Below are 19,112 nucleotides of genomic sequence, written 5' to 3'. Positions count from 1 at the left end.
ATTTTTTTTTTCCAAAAAACTAAAAAAAAAAATGACATGGGCTTTGCCATATTTTTGTATGCTAGCCTGCTACAGCAGGTAGGCATGGGCTGCCCCCAACCCCCAGCTGCCTATTTGTACCCGGCTGGGAACCAAAAATATGGAGAAGCTCTTTTATTTTAATTATTTCATGAATTTCATGAAATAATTAAAAAAAAAATTAATGTGGCCTGTAACGTAGTTGCAAGACCAGCTCTCAAACCAAAGTAAAAGAGGGGAAATTGAGATGAAACAGTATGAGCACAGCCTGTAGAAGGTTGGAAATCATCTGAAATCATGCCTGGTATCTCTCTCTCTCTCTCCTCATTCACGTTCCCTTTTGTCATGCTTTAGACTGCAGCACTGCTCATTTACATTTCCTTTCCCATGCCTTACACTGCAGCTCTGCTCATTCACATTCCCTTTTGTCATGCTTTGCACTGCAGCTCTGCTCATTCACGTTTCCTTTCCCATGCTTTACACTGCAGCTCTGCTCATTCACGTTCCCTTTTGTCATGCTTTACACTGCAGGTGTGCTCATTCCCATTTAATTTCCCATGCTTTAAACTGCAGCTCTGCTCCTTCACGATTCCTTTCCCGTGCTTTACACTGCAGTTCTGCTCATTCACTTTCCCTTTTGTCATGCTTTACACTGCAGCGCTGCTCATTCACATTTCCTTTCCCAAGCTTTACACTGCAGCTCTGCTTATTCACGTTCTCTTTTGTCATGCTTTACACTGCAAGTGTGCTCATTCACATTTCCTTTCACAAGCTTTACACTGCAGCTCTGCTCATTAACGTTTCCTTTCCCATGCTTTACACTGCAGCGCTGCTCATTAACGTTTTCTTTCCCATGCTTTACACTGCAGCTCTGCTCATTCACATTCCCTTCCTCATACTTTATACAGCATGTGTGTTTCAAAAAGCATCCAAAACACTGGGTTTTGAATGCATTTTGAATGCATTTTGGATGCATTTATGACAGTGTGGTCCCACTCGCCTCTGCTACATCACCATAGAACATGGCTGGCTGCAAGATAGAGCCGGGTGATCAGAATGAACTCGGATAAACTTCACCCAACTTCATTGTTACATGGTTACTTAGGTTGAAAAAAGACCTAGGTCCATCTAGTTCAATCTTCCTCCACCAGTTCTACATTTAGTCACTAAGTCATTTATAACCAACAATGTTTTGTGTACTGAGGAAATCATCCAGCCCTTTTTTAAAAGCTGTTATAGTATCGGCCATTACTACCTCTTGTGGTAGGGCATTCCACAGTCTGACTGCTCTAACTGTAAAGAACCCTTTCCTATTTAGCTGTTGGAATCGCTTTTCTTACACTCACAGTGAGTGCCCCCTGGTCCTTAGTATTGTCTTTGGAAGAAATAAGTCATGTGCCAGTCCTTTATATTGACCACACATGTATTTATACATATAAATGAGATCTCCTCTGAGACGTCTTTTTTCTAAGCTAAACATATCTAACTTTTTCAATCTGCCATCATATGGGAGGCCTTCCATTCCTTGTAATAGTATAGTTGCCCGCCTTTGAACTGACTCTAACTTCTGAATGTCCTTTTTAAAATGTGGAGCCCAAAACTGGATCCCGTATTCCAGATGTGGCCTTACAAGTGATTTATAGAGGGGTAACAATACGTTGGGATCACGGGATCTAATCTCTCTTTTTATACACCCTAAAATCTTGTTTGCTTTAGCAGCTGCTGCTTGACATTGAGTGCTGCTGCTCAGCTTATTTGTAATGAGAATACCCAAGTCCTTCTCCTGTTCTGTAGTCCCGAGTTTACTTCCATTTAATGTATACGCAGCTATAGGATTACTCCGTCCTAGGTGCATTACTTTACATTTATCAACATTAAATCTCATTTGCCAAGTATCTGCCCATTCTGACATCTTATCCAGATCTTTTTGTAATAGTGTACTATCCAGGTCAGTTTTTAATATCCTACATAGTTTGGTGTCATCGGCAAAGACTGACACTGTACTATCAATCCCATCCACAAGGTCATTAATAAAGAGATTAAAAAGAATCAATCCAAGCACAGATCCCTGCGGCACCCCACTGCTGACTATAGCCCATTTAGAGAATGTACCATTTATGACTACTCTTTGTTTCCTATCTTTTAGCCAATTCCTTACCCAGTTGCATATTGTGTCCCCTAGTCCTTGCTTCTGGAGCTTTAGTATAAGGCTATTATGTGGTACAGTATCAAATGCCTTTGCCAAGTCCAAATAAATCACATCAGCTGCATTACCAATATCCAGGTTTGAACTTACCCCCTCATAGAACCCCAACAGGTTGGTTAGACACGACTTATCTTTCATGAATCCATGCTGTTTGCCAGTTATCATATTATTTTCTGCAATATATTTTTGCATGGCATCCCTTAAAATGCCCTCAAAAACTTTGCATACTACTGATGTCAGGCTTACTGGACGGTAGTTGCCTGGATCTACCCTCTTACCTTTCTTAAATATCGGTACCACATCAGCAATCCTGGAATCCTGAGGCACCAACCCTGTTACAAGTGAGTCTAAAAAGATGAGATACAGCGGTCTGTCGATTACGGAGCTCAATTCCCTCAATATTCGTGGATGAATGCCATCTGGCCCTGGGAATTTGTCAATGTATAATTTACTCAGACGTAGGCGTACTTCATCTTGTGTTAAATTAATTATATCGGGTGGTGAACTTTGATTTTTCACTTGTTGAATGATCCCTGGTACAGTCAGTTCCTTGGTGAATACAGATGAGAAATGCCTATTTAATATCTCAGTCTTTTGTTTGTCCTCTATAACTAACTTGTTATTATATTTTAAGGAGCCGATACTATCCTTTGTTTTCCTTTTGGCATTAATGTATTTATAAAAGATTTTGGGATTTATTTTAATGTCATTGGCGATTTTTGTTTCAGTAGCTAATTTTGCTTGTTTGATTTATTTTTTACATTTCCTATTGATATCTTTTTACTTCTGAAATGCTATTTCTTTATTCTCAGCCTTTAAGATTTTAAATGCCCTTTGTTTTTGTTTTATTATACTTTGTACAGTCTTATTTATCCATAGTGGTTTCTTTTTATTCCTGGACATTTTATTACCAGAGGGTATACGTTTTTTACAGGACTCTAGTAGTATATCCTTAAACTTACCCAATTTATGTTCGGTATCCCCAGTTATTATGACTTTGTCCCAATCTACACATTTAAGCTCTTCCCTTAATTTGTTGAAATCAACTTTCCTAAAATTCCAGGTTTTAGCATTCCCCCTTTGAAATGTTCTATTGAATATTATGTTGGAGCTTACCATATTATGATCGCTGGTGCCCAAGTGCTCCCGGACCTGTAGATCTGAAATGCAAATTATCTCCCCTGGCCGGTTCACCTACCATCTGAGAGAGGAAATGGTCTTGAATGGTAGATAAGAACTTACAGCTTTTAGCAGAACCAGAAGATTCTATGTCCCACTGAATGTCTGGATAGTTGAAATCCCCCATAATAAGAACCCGATTATTATTATTAGCTGCCTTTTCAATTTGTTCCAGCATTTCACCCTCTATTTGTTGAGGTATGTTAGGAGGCTTATAGCAAACTCCAATTAGCATTTTTCCATTATTCCCCTCCCCATGTACATTTACCCATACTGACTCTACATTGTTGCTGTTCCCCTCAATGTCATCATACAACACAGGTTTTAGGTTAGATTTAATAAATATACACACCCCACCACCTTTTTGGCCTTTCTTGTCCTTCCTAAATGTACTATAACCCTGTATGTTTGTCACCCAGTCATGGCTTTCATCCAGCCAGGTTTCCGTAATGCCCACCACATCATAATCCATGGTTGACATAAGAGTCTCCAATTCATTCATTTTGTTTGCAAGACTTCTTGTATTTGCCAGTAGACATTTAATCCTATTAACACCTTTATTACTCCTAGCCTCCCTACGTTCCTTGTATGTCCCATCCCCCCCAATCCTTCATTGACCCCTACCGTCTCACTGTCTCTATCTGCTCTATCTCTCCCCTTATTTGCTCCACTACCCTCCCTCCCTCCCGATCCTAGTTTAAAAGCTCCTCCATCCGTCTGACCATTTTCTCCCCCGGCTCTGTTTGTGTGCCGCAGTCTGATTTGCGATCACAGGTGAAGGACTCACCAGTGACCGCAAATCTCCTGAGTGACTGAAGAGAGCCGCGCGATTGGCGGTGACATCACTCAGGTGACTCGCAGCCACAGCTGGAGTCCTCCACCCGAGAGCAGTGGCCGCGGGTCACCTGAGTGACGTCACCGCTGGCAGTGCGACTCACTTCAGTTGCTGCGTGGAGCTGACAGAGAGCCAAGCCAATCGCAGTAACACCACAACAATGAAGGCTGCGGTGTGACTGTGAGGGCAAGCAACATCAGATGTGTTCATTGGCTGGAAAACAGATGCCAGGAAGTGAGAAATGAAAATGAAAGTATCGGAACGAATAACATATTAGCCGTCGGATATCGAATATCTTGAATAGCCTGTTATCCGTCGAATACCGAATAGTGGCAAATACATTCGCTCATCCCTAATTGTTATCCCTCTGCTTGTCAGTGTGTATGTACTGCTGTTGCCACCTGCAATGCAGCTAAAGGCTTTCTCTGTCTCTAAGTCAAATGAACTGTGTGTTCTAACCTCCATCTCTATGCTACAAAAGCAATTTTATAATGGCTATGATAGTCCCCAATGATTGACTGTGCTATATCATGTGGTGTGATTGCTGCAGGGTATTATTCAGAAGCCTACCTGGCCATGCCTATTTTCCTTTACAGTTTGTGAATGTTCAAACTTTGTACATTATTTGTCGCTGATCCTTGTAACTCAAATCACAAACTGTTTGAATTCTTGGATACCTCCAATTTTCAGGAAATTCAACTCATATTTGATTCACTGCAGATTAACTGGATCATCTTTTTAAGATCTGATGAAACAAAGAGTGAAGGTAAAGTAGCTAACAAAGGCTTAAAGCATTTAGAAACTCTTTAAGGACTCTTGGCGTCCCAATAAAGGAGAACACCTGTTAAAGTTGCTTCAAAAATAGGAAGGATGTGAAAGTGGTCAAGAAAAGAACAGGAGGGTAAATTGGAGAATCGGAGGTTTAAAACCTATTTAGTTTGTTTCATGCATGTTTATTTACTCTTGTTTCCATGCACCTTGCTTCATTGATTTTATTCCGTTAGTCTGAATTTCCAATGAGCAGATTCATATAAGAAAAATAAAAAAAATATGAATGAGTGTGTCTAAACATTTGATTGGTATTCTATATATAAATATATACATGCTTAAGAATAAAGTATTATTATATTTCATGTTTAAGAATATGCAAGACAGTATTATATCCATATTGGCCAATGTAATCTGGCAAATATTTGTAATCACGATGATAAAGATTTACTACACACAGATGTATTGTCACAAATCTGTAACAAAATCACATGAATTTGACTGTTTTATACTTCACTAGTCAGCTTTCGAGAGCATTTAGAAAAGGGAACATTTGATAATTTCCACCCACTTATCTGTTCATCAACGAATTGTACAGATAAGCAACAAATTAATCCTATGCTCTGCAGATTTCTACAAGTCTGTATTAAGATCATACGAAGTTAAAAACAGTGTGGTCAACAGTATTTTCTAATATTTTTATCAGTCTCGCTTGATTACATTTTCTTAAGGGTTTCACCCAATTTAGGTCTAGATGTTCTAACACTGAAAGTTTGCACGCCCCAGGTAGGAATTATACAGTCATGGCCAAAAGTTTTGAGAATGACACCAAAATTATTTTTTCACATGATCTGTTGCCCTCTGGTTTTTAATTGTGTTTGTCTGATGTTTACATCACATACAGAAATATAATTGCAATCATATTATGAGTACCAAAAGGTTATATTGACAGTTAGAATGATTTAATGCAGCAAGTCAATATTTGCAGTGTTGACCCTTCTTCTTCAGGACCTCTGCAATTCTCCCTGGCATGCTCTCAGTCAACTTCTGGACCAAATTCTGACTGATAGCTGTCCATTCTTGCATAAGCAATGCTTGCATTTTGCCAGAATGTGTTGGTTTTTGTTTGTCCACCCGTCTCTTGATGATTGCCCACAAGTTCTCAATGGGATTAAGATCTGGGGAGTTTCCAGGCCATGGACCAAAAATCTCTATGTTTTGTTCCATGAGCCATTTAGTGATCACCTTTGCTTTATGGCAAGGTGCTCCATCATGCTGGAAAAGGCATTGTTGGGTGCTAAACTGCTCTTGGACAGTTGGCAGAAGTTGCTCTTGTAGGACATTCTGGTACAATTCTTTATTCATGGCTGTGTTTTTAGGCAAGACTGGGGTGTGAGCCGATTCCCTTGGCTGAGAAGCAACCCCACACATGAATCATTTCAGGATGCTTAACAGTTGGCATGAGACAAGACTGGTGGTAGCGCTCACCTTTTCTTCTCCTAATAAGTTGTTTTCCAGATGTCCAAAACAATCGAAAAGGGGATTCATCTGAGAAAATGACTTTACCCCAGTCCTCAGCAGTCCACTCCCTGTACCTTTTGCAGAATATCAGTCGATCCCTGATGTTTTTTTCTGGAGAGAAGTGGCTTCTTTGCTGCCCTCCTTGAAACCAGGCCTTGCTCAAAGAGTCTCCGCTTCACAGTGCGTGCAGAAGCACTCACACCAGCCTGCTGCCATTGCTGAGCTAGCTCAGCACTGCTGGTAGTCCGATCCCGCAGCTGAAACAGTTTTAAGATACGGTCCTGGCGTTTGCTGGTCCATCTTGGGCACCCTGGAGCCTTTTTGGCAACAATGGAAGCTCTCTCCTTGAAGTTCTTGATGAAGAAATAGATTGTTGACTGAGGTGCAATCTTTGTAGCTGCGATACTCTTCCCTGTTAGGCCAGTTTTGTGCAGAGCAATGATGGCTGCACGTGTTTCTTTAGAGATAACCATGGTTAACTGAAGAGAAACAATGATACCAAGCACCAGCCTCCTTTTAAAGTGTCCAGTGGTGTCATTCTTACTTAATCATGACTGATTGATTGCCAGCCCTGTCCTCATCAACACCCACACCTGTGTTAATGGAACAATCACTAAAACAATGTTAGCTGCTCCTTTTAAGGCAGGAATGCAATGCTGTTGAAATGTGTTTTGGGGGTTAAAGTTCATTTTCTTAGCCAATATTGACTTTGCAAGTAATTGCTGTAAAGCTGATCACTCTTTATGACATTCTGGAGTATATGCAAATTGCCATTAGAAAAACGTAAGCAGTAGACTTAGTAAAAATTAATATTTGTAGCATTCTCAAAACTTTTGGCCATGACTGTACACTGCACCATTCTTAGAAAACATGAGTGAAGCTACACTGAACAAACATATAAATGTAACACTTTCGGTTTTACTCTTATTTTTCATGAGCTGAACACAAACATCTAAAAAAATTTCTATATACACAAAAGATACTTTTCACTCAAATATTACTGAAAAATTTGTCTATATCTGTGTTAGTTAAATAATCTCCTTTGCAGAGATAATCCATCCACCTCACAGGTTTGGCATATCAAGATGCTGATTAGAGAGCATGATTATTGCACAAATTTGCCTTAGGCCCGTTTCACACGTCAGTGGTTCTGAAACGTATGTGCTAGTTTTTATATGTACCAGAATCACGGACATATGCAGACCCATTAAAATCAATGGGTTTGCGTACACATCAGTGATTTTTCGCTGACCGTGTCTCCGTGCGGCGCACATGTGTGTACGTGATTGCCACACGGAGACATGTACGTTTTTTTCTGGCATCACTGATGTCCCACAAACCACACTATGGTGTGATCCATAAAACACGTACCAGAAAAACACGGACATTGAAAATAAAAAACATTTTTAACTCACCTTCTGCAGCGCTGCTTGTCTCCGGCCTCTGCTGCCTCTGCTTACTGTATGCATATTGATGTATGCAGGAGCAGCTGACCTGGAAGTAGCTGCTGCGGAGGTCAGTGCCGGCTGGAAACACAACAGAGCAGAAGAGTTCAGCACCATGGATTACAGGAGCGGGGACAGTTGAGTATAAGTCCATTTGAAATCACGGATAATGTACCACGTATCACGGATTGCACATGGACAACCTACGTGTGCCATGAATCATGGCACATGGAGGCACATATGCATTTTTTACACGCCTGGAAAACAGGCCTTAGGCTGGCTAAATTAAAAGGACATTCTAAAATGTGCAGATTTTTAGTATTGGACCAGTCAGTAGCTGGTATGTCCACCATTTGCCTCATACAGTAAAACTCATCTCCTTTGCATGGAATTAATCAGTTTATTGATTGGCAGCTGTGGTATGTTGGTCTCCTCCTCTTCAAGGACTGTGGGAAGTTGCTAGATTTTGGCAGGAACTTGAACACACTGTCATATACGCTGCTCCAGAGCATCCCAAACATGCTTAATAGGTGACATGTCTAATGCGTATGCTGTCCATGCAAAAACTGAGATTTTCCATCTTCCAGGAATTTTGCACAGATCCTTGCAAAATGGGACAATGCATTATCATGCTGGCACATGAAGTGATGGTTGTGGAAGAATGGGACAATAATAAGCCTCAGTATATTAGCACAATATCTCTGTGCATTAAAAATGGTATCAATAAAATGCACCTGTGTTCATTGTACATAACATAGGCCTGCCCATACCATATCCCTACAACCACCATGGGCAACTCGATTCACAACATTGACAAAGCAAACTGCTTACCCACACAACAATATACATGGAGTCTGCAAACTGCCCTGTATTTCGAAAACCAGAAATTATTCATGAAGAGACGAGCCCTCCAACATGGCAGATGTCAATGAATATGAGCATTTGTCCATTCAAATTGGTTACAACTACAAATTGCAGTAATGTGGAGATGCTGAAGAGGATGACAAGCATGCAGGTGAGCTTCCTTGGGATGGTTTCTGACAATTTATGCAGAAATTCTTTGATTACACAAACCGATTGTTGCATTAGCTGTCTGTATGGCTGGTCTCAGCTGATCTTGAAAGTAAAGATGCTGGATGATGAGGTCCTGCGCTGGTATTGTTTCACGTGGTCTGTGGTTATGAGGCCGGTCAGATGTACTGTCAAATTTTCTTACATGCCTTTAAAGATAGCTTATAATAGAGAATTAAAAATTAAATTCATGGGCAACAGCATTGGAGCACATTCCTGTAGGCAGCATGTGATTTGCGCGCTCCATCAAAACTTGCAACATTTGTGGCATTGTGCTGTGTGATAAAACTGCACATTTTAGAGTGGCCTTTTATTGTGGCAAGTCTGAGGCACAGCTGGGCAATAACCCTGGTCAACACAAAAAATCATCAGCAAAGGTAACATTTCTGTTTTATGAGGATAGATGTGCTGATTCCAAAAATATGCTTAGTTTTGCTCTATCACATAAAGTATCTGAGATAGAAGTATTTTTGTTATTACATTATTTCTGCATTTTCAATGTATGCTGGGCCCTTCATGTGATATGCTCAAGTTGTTCAAATGGTCTTTGTGACTGGTTGAATATGAGAAAAGTGGATATGTCATTTGCTGTTCCCATGATTTGGAGAGAACCCAAAAATCATAGTGATGACTGCTATTTTTGTTTTGTCAAACTAAAGGGTTTTATACTAAGAACAAACATAAAATTAATTATCCTGAACTTGAATCTGCAATTAGGCCAGTTCCACCTGATACTATCTTGCCAGTTTCTGTACAACCACTGTCAGGATTGGCTGAAAATGAAGTAGAATATGAAGACAATGAAACTGAAGCTACTGGCAAAGACATGGAGACCTCAAGTCAAGATTAGTATATACCTGATGGAGCAGCTGAGCAGCCAGAACGCTTTAGTCAACATAAATTAAATGATCTCATCAGAGACCTTTCATTGTCAAAAGATAAATCTAAACTTCTTGCATCTAGGTTGAAACAGAACAATCTTCTTCATGATTATGTCAAAGTGTGTTATTACCAAAACAGAAGTAACACTTTAACACAATTTTTCACAGTTCATGGACGAATGGTGTACTGTTACAATGTGAATGGCTTCTTTAAAGAGTATGGTAACTGGAAACATACAGCAGAAGATGCAGAATTTTTATACAACACTGCAGTCATACCTAATAGCCAAAAAGAAAAAGAAACTCCACAGAATTCGGCTGAAAGCAGGATTATTCTCAAGCACCAGCCAAGTTCCTCCTAAACACAACAGCATGGAGCAAAACTGTTAGAGGGACATTGGAACATTCAGCTGTATTATTAATTTGTCATCCCACAAACCCACTAATCTAGAACTCAGGGTGCTTTCCAGAGGTCTCACATTTTGTCCCACAAAACCTCTAGACAAAACAGAGCTTTGTAGTGACATGGAACAATACTTCAGGAGACTGAGACTGAAGGAGTTCTTTGATGAAACACAAATCAAAATAGAGAACAACAAAACATCTAACTGGACACGTCCTCCTGGCTGCAACCCCATTTTGGACCAGTATATTGACTCATTTAGATATTCGGTAAAGTCCACGATATTGGACAAAAAAGCAAGAGAAACATCTAATATCAGTGTGCAGGAGAGAAGAGCAATTAACAGCCTGAAGAAAAACAAGAAGGTCACTATTAAGCCAGCAGGTAAAGGGGGTGCTATAGTTCTCCTGAATACAACAAACTACATTAAAGATGCAAACAAGCAACTGACGTATATTCAGTACTACACCAGACTGGATGATGACCCAACCCCAAAATATATGAGGGAGTTGAAAAGATCAGATGTCTGGGTACAGATTCCACAAACCTTCTGGACCCAATACCTGAGAATCCAAGGATGGGAATTTTCTATATGCTTCCAAAGATTCATAAACCAGGTAACCCAGGGAGGTCAATCATCTCAGGGGTGAGAACATTCACTGAAAAAAAATCGCTGGGTGGGTCAAAAATGTCCTTCAGCCACTGGTAAGAAAGACAGCCAGCTATATACAGGACACCACTGACCTTTTAAAAAAGCTATCTACAATAGGTCCCCTACCCGAGACTACCATCTTAGTCATCATGGATGTGGATCCCTTATACTCTAACATACCACATGAAGATGCACTAACCGCCTGCCAAATGTTTCTTGAAGCCAATAGGATCCCTTCTGAGTCTGTATTAAGACTTACCAGATTCATCCTCACACACAACTTTTTCTCTTTTGGCGAGGAGCTATATCTTCAAAGCTCAGGAACTGATGCACTAACCGCCTGCCAAATGGGAAGCAAAATGGCACCACAGTATGCCAATCTTGTCATGGCTAAACTGGAAAATTACTTTTTGGCATCCTGCGCTCTCAAACCATTGGCCTATTTCTGTTACATTGATGGCATCTTAATAATCTGGGCCGAGTCTGAACAGGAGCTTCTAAAATTCCATGAAAGGTTCAATGCATTTCATCCTACTATAAACTTGACATTGGACAACTCAAAAGCAGAAATCAACTTCCTGGATACAACCATAAGAATTCAAAATGGTTCAATCAAGATGTTTGTGTATCAGAAACCTATTGACCGTCCCAAAATCCTTAACTGGGACAGCTTCCACCCCAAACACATTAAAATGTCCATTGCCAATGTGGCGCCCCTGACCCGGTCAGGCACCACTGAGTACTGCACCCATGCAGGGACAATACTTCCATGTAATTCTAAGGGCCAGAATGAGGTGTGCAGGCACAGACACATACCAACCAGTTCTCCCACACCAGTAGATGGGACCCTTGGGTAGTCTCCAGAGGGGCTAGCTTTCAAATCTTATCGAGAGGTGGAGCAGAGGGGCTGAGAGCTAAAGTGCAGAGGTTGTAAAGAAAGGAAGGAGAGCCAGTCAGGTGGTGGTGAGCGGCGGTCGTGAGGCGGATGCGCGCGCTCACACTAGTCAGACCCTGCGCGGTGTATTGACAGTTAGCGGGGGAGAACGGTCACCTGGTAGTCAGAGAAAGAGTTGATCCTGGTGACTAGGCACGTACCGAGTATAGGTCCCTAGAGCAGACTCCAGTTTAACTATCTGCTAAACCTGCCCTTGAGGGGAACTACAAGTACCTCATCAACCACACAGAGTTTGAGTCTCAGCAGCAACGCAGGGACCTATAAGGAGACAGAACCTGAAGCCATCTCACCTGGTCCACGCTGCCAGAAAATGGGCCAAACACTGGGGAGAAAAGGCAGTAGCGACTCCCTGGATAGACCCCTATGGTACTTCAAGTTAGGGGCTTATCCGAACACAGAGTGCTTTGAAGGCGAGCTAACAGGTTACCCTCAGACTGGCCTACCTGGATCATCACAGCAATGCCCGGGTCAGCTCACAACAACAACTAAAGTGAGTAAAAACCAGTTAAAAGACTTTTGGACTCAACCTGTGTTATTCCGGGACCTGCTACCTTGCTCACCCGAGCCCTGGGGCCTGCCTCACTCTCGGGAGGCTACAACATCTAACTGCAGACCCCATCAGCCCCAGTCACTCATAAAATCTGCAGTGGCAGTCATCCACATCCCTGACTGCAAGCTGTGAGTGGTGTCACGACATATAAAAGAAACTGACATACCTGTTTGCCACACTTAAGAAGCCCTGTGGCGTCCCTGAAGCTGGATCAGCATCCCTTGGGCGTTACACCTACAGTCAGGCTGTCAGATATAATCATCGTATCTGTTCCAGCCCAGCAGACAGGGATGAAAATTTAACCCATCTTAAAAAGACATTTTTAAACCAAGACTACCACCCCACCTCTATTGATGATCAGATCATTAGAGCCACAAGGACCCCTAGAAGTGAACTGCTTCAATACAAACAAAAACAGGACAATAATCATGTACCTTTGGGGGTGACCAACAACCTACAGCTTGAGGTACTAAGAAGAACAGCCAAGAAACTTCACCACATTCTACACAAGGATAACCGGTTAAAAACAATATTCAAAGATCCTCCATTGCTTTGCTACTTGCAACCTCCTAATTTAAGAAGCATCATGATCTGAAGCTCAATGCCCTCAGATACACCAAGAGGATCTTATCCCTGCAATGTGAAGAGCTGCAAAACCTGCACTCATGTTGAGACCAAAGACCAGATACAGATTCCTAAAACACAGCAGGGACTATAAGATTCCTGGGACATTCACATTTTCCTCCTCCAATGTGGTGTACTTAATCCTGTGCACCAAATGTCCTATTGGGGGTCTCTATGTTGGAGAACCAGGACAGAGACTGAGAGCAAGAATGAGAACTCACTGCCACACAATTACAGACAAAAAAACCACTTACATGTGGCCAAACATTTCTGTACTTCAGGACACAACATAAATCCCATGAAAGTTGTCATATTAAAAGGCAACTTCAGATCACAGAACCATTGAAGGGTCTGGGAATACAAATGTATTACAATGTTTAACTCTGTCCACACAGGACTTAACCTGTCAGGAGGATTTAGGACACACTACAAAATCTAAGAGGTCTGCTCCAGATACTGTGAGGGCACCAGGCCTCTGATCCTATATGGATATTGGACACTAAAACTTTCACACCACTAATCAAAGCTAATTAAGAATTCACTCTCTAAGCTTAAATGTTTGTTTATTTAAATGCCCTTTTATTATGCCACCCCTCTGCTATGTTTGTGTATATATTTGTGTTTCTTCAGATATTTTGTCATACCATGCCTGATAAAGGGACCTAAGGAGTCTCAAAAGCTTGCTTTGTAACACCATGTTATTTTATTTTAGTTAGCAATTAAGAGGTATCATAACTACAAGAATATATATATATATATATATATATATATATATATATATATATATATATATATATATATATATATATATATATATACATATATATATATATATATATATATATATATTTGTTTCTCTCACTGAGACCAATCAATCATGGCCTCTTTAAAGAACTGAATCTAGAGTATTTTGTTGCAGATTGGCGATTGTTTATTGACTCATCTCAGAGAAGTTTGAGAGCAGTGTTGCTTCACAATGGAAATATGAAACCATCAATCTCTATTGCTCACTCATATCTAAAGGAAAGTTCTGAAAATCTGTCAGTTGTTTTGGATGCTATACAATAAAAGCATAATCAATGGATTATCTGTGGAGATTTGAAAGTGATTGGCCTGCTAATGGGAATGCAAGGATGTTTCACAAAATATTGTTGCTTCTTGTGTATATGGGACACTAGAAATACAGTAGAGCTTTATGTTCATCTTGATTGGGGTCAGAGAAATATCTATATTTCAGGTAGAGACAATGTTAAGCATAATCGTTTAGTTGCTCCTACAAAAATCTTTCTTCCTCCACTACATATAAAGTTGGGATTGATTAAAAACTTTGTGACAGCCATGGCAAAGACAAATTCACAAGGGTTCCAGTACATTTCACAGAAATTTTCCAGCATTTCACCAGCAAAACTGAAGGAAGGGGTATTTGTTGGTCCTCAGATAACAGAGCTTATGAGAGATGATGTGTTTGAAGGAACTCTAAATGATAAGGAAGTAAGATCTTGGAAAAGCTTCAAATGGATCTGTGAAAACTTCTTAGGAAAAAATAAATCTCTAAAATATATTGAAGGTGTTGAGGAAGTGCTAAATGCATACCAGTGTCTTGGATGTCATATGACTCTAAAAATGCACTTTTTGCATTCACATTTAGATTTCTTCCCTTAAAATCCAGGAGATGTAAGCGATGAACAAAGCAAGCGGTTTCACAAGACATTAAAGTAATGGAACACCGCTACCAGGCTTTTGGAATTACTCAATGATGTCAGTTTACTGTTGTTTATCAACGACAGTCCAATGTCAAGCAATTTTAATTTCTGCTTTTATGTTTCTATTTTGCAAGTGAAATTATTTTGGTTCAATAAAAACTGTTTTATAAGGTGAAGCATTTTTTTCTGATATGTAGATTACTGTTTTCTTAATGTTGCCAGTTGTCAGTGTTCCGGGATTTCCAGCTTGCTTCTGAAGGATCTTGCCCTTTGTTAACATGGAGTTTTCTGTTCTGTTGCCCTACTTCCTGTTCATCTGTTTAAAAGCCCGCCCCTAAGCTTAGTCTAGTTGCTTGAGTATACTGCTTCCTGTCTACTCCTGCCCTGCTGCTCTCATTTCCTGGTTGCTATTTTGGATCCTGGTGAATCACCTGACACCGGCCCTGGACTCCACCTGGTCTCAGTGAGCTGTGCCCTCGCTGGTCCCGGACTATGTCTGCCGTCTCCGGTTGGCGTTTGTGCGCGGTCCCTTCCAGTACATATCCACCCTAGGACCCTTGTTCCACATCAAGTACGGACAATTTTGGACTATAACCTGTTGCCCTTTCATGTCCCAGCTGCTGCGCATTTAGGCCTTCTGGGGTGATTGCCAGACAGCCCCTGTATAGGGGTTCGCTCCTGGTGGCCTCCCTGGGGGAGTCCGGTGCGCGGTCCCGAGAATTCCAGTTTGCTCCGAACCTGGCAGGTATTTACTTTGTTTATGTTCTACTGTGTTTATGTTCTTTCCTGTGTACATATTGTTAGTTGCATATTATAAAACTTCTTTACACCAAGAACCCATCTCTGGTTGTCATTGCCCTAACACAATCGAAATCCTCAGTTCATACAATAGTATTACATTATACTCAAGCCCAACTGAGAGGATTTCGCTGGGGCAATGACGGAGACATGAGTAGATCAACTTTTCTCCATGAATAACTCCTTGTAGTAGGAGATGGAAGCGGTGCAAACTAAGCTTAGAGACATGGAGGTTCAGCTGGGCCACAATCACCAGGTACTGAGTCCGGCTATTCAGGAGTTGCAAGCCAGAGTGAATGCTCAGGAAGCCACCCCCACTACATTCGTATCAGCTGCCAGTATGCCTAGGTTACCTCCATTTCGTTTCAGTGGCGATCGAAGTCAGTTCCGTGGGTTCGTTAATCAGTGTATACTGTTTTTTGATGTACTTGCTGATTATTACCGGTCTGACCGGTCAAAAGTGTTATGTATAACCCTGTTGTTAACCTCACGAGCACTGGCTTGGGCTAATCCTATGATTGAGAATCGTGATATTCGTTTAGATAACCTGGATGACTTTTTAACAGCAATGGAACAAATGTTTGATGATCCTAATCGCCGTACTACCGCTGAATCGGCTCTGCTTTCCTTACATCAGGGAAAGTGGTCTGTCATCAAATATGCCACTGAGTTCAAAAGGTAGACACCGACTGGGGAAATAATGCGCTATTGTCAGTGTTCAGAAAGGGTCTGTCCGGTACCATCAAGGACGAGTTAGCTTGTGCCGAATCTCCACGGGATTTTGAACTGTTTTTCCATCACTGTGTGCGTATCGATACCCGCTTGATGGAACGCAGACAGGAAAAAGGGGCAGCTGTAAACCGGGTAACCAACTTTGCTTTTCCTTCTAGGAAACCCGCTCACAAGGCGCCATGGGAGGCCGATGATGTTCCTATGCAAGTGGACTCTCTGCAAAGGCGAGAGACCAACGAACGTCATGAACATCGGCTCCGTGAGCGTTTGCGTTTCTATTGTGGTCAATCGGACCACTTTCTGATTGACTGCCCAAAACGTCCCAATCGCCCGAATAAGGTACTGGCATCAGTGGCAGAGTGTGACAACACGGACGCAGAGTCCGATGTCTCTGAAGCAAGTTTAAACCTGGACGCGGTATTTCCCTCGACATTGATGTCAACTTCACCTAAGGACCCGGAAGGGAAATACACCCATTGCTCCTTTCCCATTCAGATACGGTGGGAGGGACAGTTAATTCCTACATCTGCTGTGATAGATTCTGGGGCAAGGGGAAATTTCATGGACTATTCTTTTGCCAGGAAACACGGTATCCAGACTCAATAAAGATCCTCACCGGTTACCATGGAGATGGTAGATGGTTCTCCATTAGTTTCCGGACCAGTTGATCGGGAGACAGTACCCCTTGAATGTGTGATGAAACCAGGTCAGCAGGAGACCCTAGTGTTCATGTTGATTTCTTCTCCCCATTTTCCGATAATTTTAGGAATTCCTTGGCTGCAGTCTACAAGTCCAGTCATCGATTGGGAGACTAAAGAAATATCCTTCCCAAACCAGAGTGGTCCGACCATTAGTTCAACTGTACCAGTTCCAGTAACACAGAATGCGGAGGGCACTGTACAGGTACCTGTTCTACCCCCGGTTTATAATGAATTCGCAGATATATGCGACAAAAAAAAAGCAGATCGGCTTCCCCCGCATAGACCGTATGATTGTCCCATAGAATTACTCCCAGGGGCAGAAATCCCGTTTGGTCATGTCTACCCGTTGGCGGCCCCAGAGTTACAAGCACTAAAAGATTATATCGATGAAAACCTAGCCAAGGGATTTATTCGACCTTCTACCTCACCAGCGGGGGGACCCATCTTTTTCTTGAAGAAGAAAGAGGGGACTCTGAGACCTTGTATCGACTACCGGGAACTAAATAAGATAACCATCCGGAACCGGTATCCGTTGCCGTTGATTCCCGAACTATTGGAGAGCGTACAACAGGCCAAAATATATACTAAATTGGATCTCCGTGGAGCATATAATATACTCCGCATACGTCCCGGGGACGAGTGGAAAACAGCTGTGGCGCCCCTGTGGTTAGGCACTACAGGAGAATACAGCACCTTAGCAAAGGAAGAGTACCAATTCGTATCATAAACTGTGGGGAAGAGGAAGTAAAATTTCCCAGGTACGCTACAGTAGCAAAGCTGTACACTGTCTGTGACAGCCATATACAGGCGATAGAGCCCTTGCCCCTGTCAAATCAAGCAGAGGACAACAACTCCAAGGGACAGCTGGAGGAATGGTGTCAGCAGTTGCATGTAGGGACTGATATCACCCCTTCCTATCAAAAACATGGAATCTATCGGGTAGCACGAGAATTCGAACAGGTGTTTAGTAAGCATCCGTTAGACTTTGGGAAGGTCGAAGGGGTACGTCATCACATATCCACAGGCAATCATCCCCCAATTAGATTGAGACATAGACCCGTGCCACCAAAACACTACCAGTGTGCAAAAGAGATGCTGCGGGACATGAGAGAGGCAGGGGTTATAAGAGATAGTTGTAGCCCCTGGGCAGCACCCTTAGTCCTATTTAGAAAAAAAGATGGAACTATGAGGATGTGTGTGGATTAAACGGAAATAAATAAGATCACTCACAAAGATGCTTACCCGTTACCCCATATAGAGGAGTCTCTTGCTGCATTGAGGACTGTTAATTATTTTTCTACATTAGATCTCACTAGTGGATATTGGCAGGTCTCCGTGGCAGAGGAAGACCGAGAGAAGACGGCATTTACAACACCAATGGGCCTATGTGAATTTAATAGGATGCCGTTCGGATTATGTAATGCACAAGGAACTATTCAAAGGCTCATGGAATGTTGCCTGGGACACAAGAACTTTGAGATTGTACTCTTGTACCTAGACGATGTAATCGTATACTCCATGACCTATGAAGATCACCTGGAACCCTTGGCTGAGGTATTTGCATCTCTAGCAAAATATGGAATGAAGCTTAAACCATCAAAATTTTACCTGCTGAAACCAAAAGTCCAATATCTTGGACATGTAGTTAGCGCAAATGGAATAGCACCAGATCTGGGGAAGATATCAGCTATCCAAGATTGACCAACCACCGTCAGAGAAGTACCCCAGTTCCTGGGTTTGGTAGGATATTACCGGAGATTTAAAAGGGGCTATACGAATATGGCAGCACCTTTACAAGACCTGCTGGTAGGCCAAACTAAACGAAGAAGGTCAGAACCATCATTGGTATGGAGTAAAGAGCAAGAAGATTCCTTCCAACAGATGAAGACTGCTCTGACGGGTGAGGAAATATTGGCATATCCTGATTATAACCTACCATTTGTCCTGTATACTGACGCAAGCAATGTAGGCCTAGGAGCAATATTATCTCAGGTACAAGATGGAAAAGAAAGGGTAGTTTCTTATGCCAGCAGGAAACTTCGACCCACCGAAAGAAACTCTGAAAATTAT

Source organism: Anomaloglossus baeobatrachus, chromosome 6 (genome assembly GCF_048569485.1).
Source record: "Anomaloglossus baeobatrachus isolate aAnoBae1 chromosome 6, aAnoBae1.hap1, whole genome shotgun sequence".
Classification (NCBI taxonomy): Eukaryota; Metazoa; Chordata; class Amphibia; order Anura; family Aromobatidae; genus Anomaloglossus; species Anomaloglossus baeobatrachus.
Note: the sequence above shows the minus strand (reverse complement) of the source record.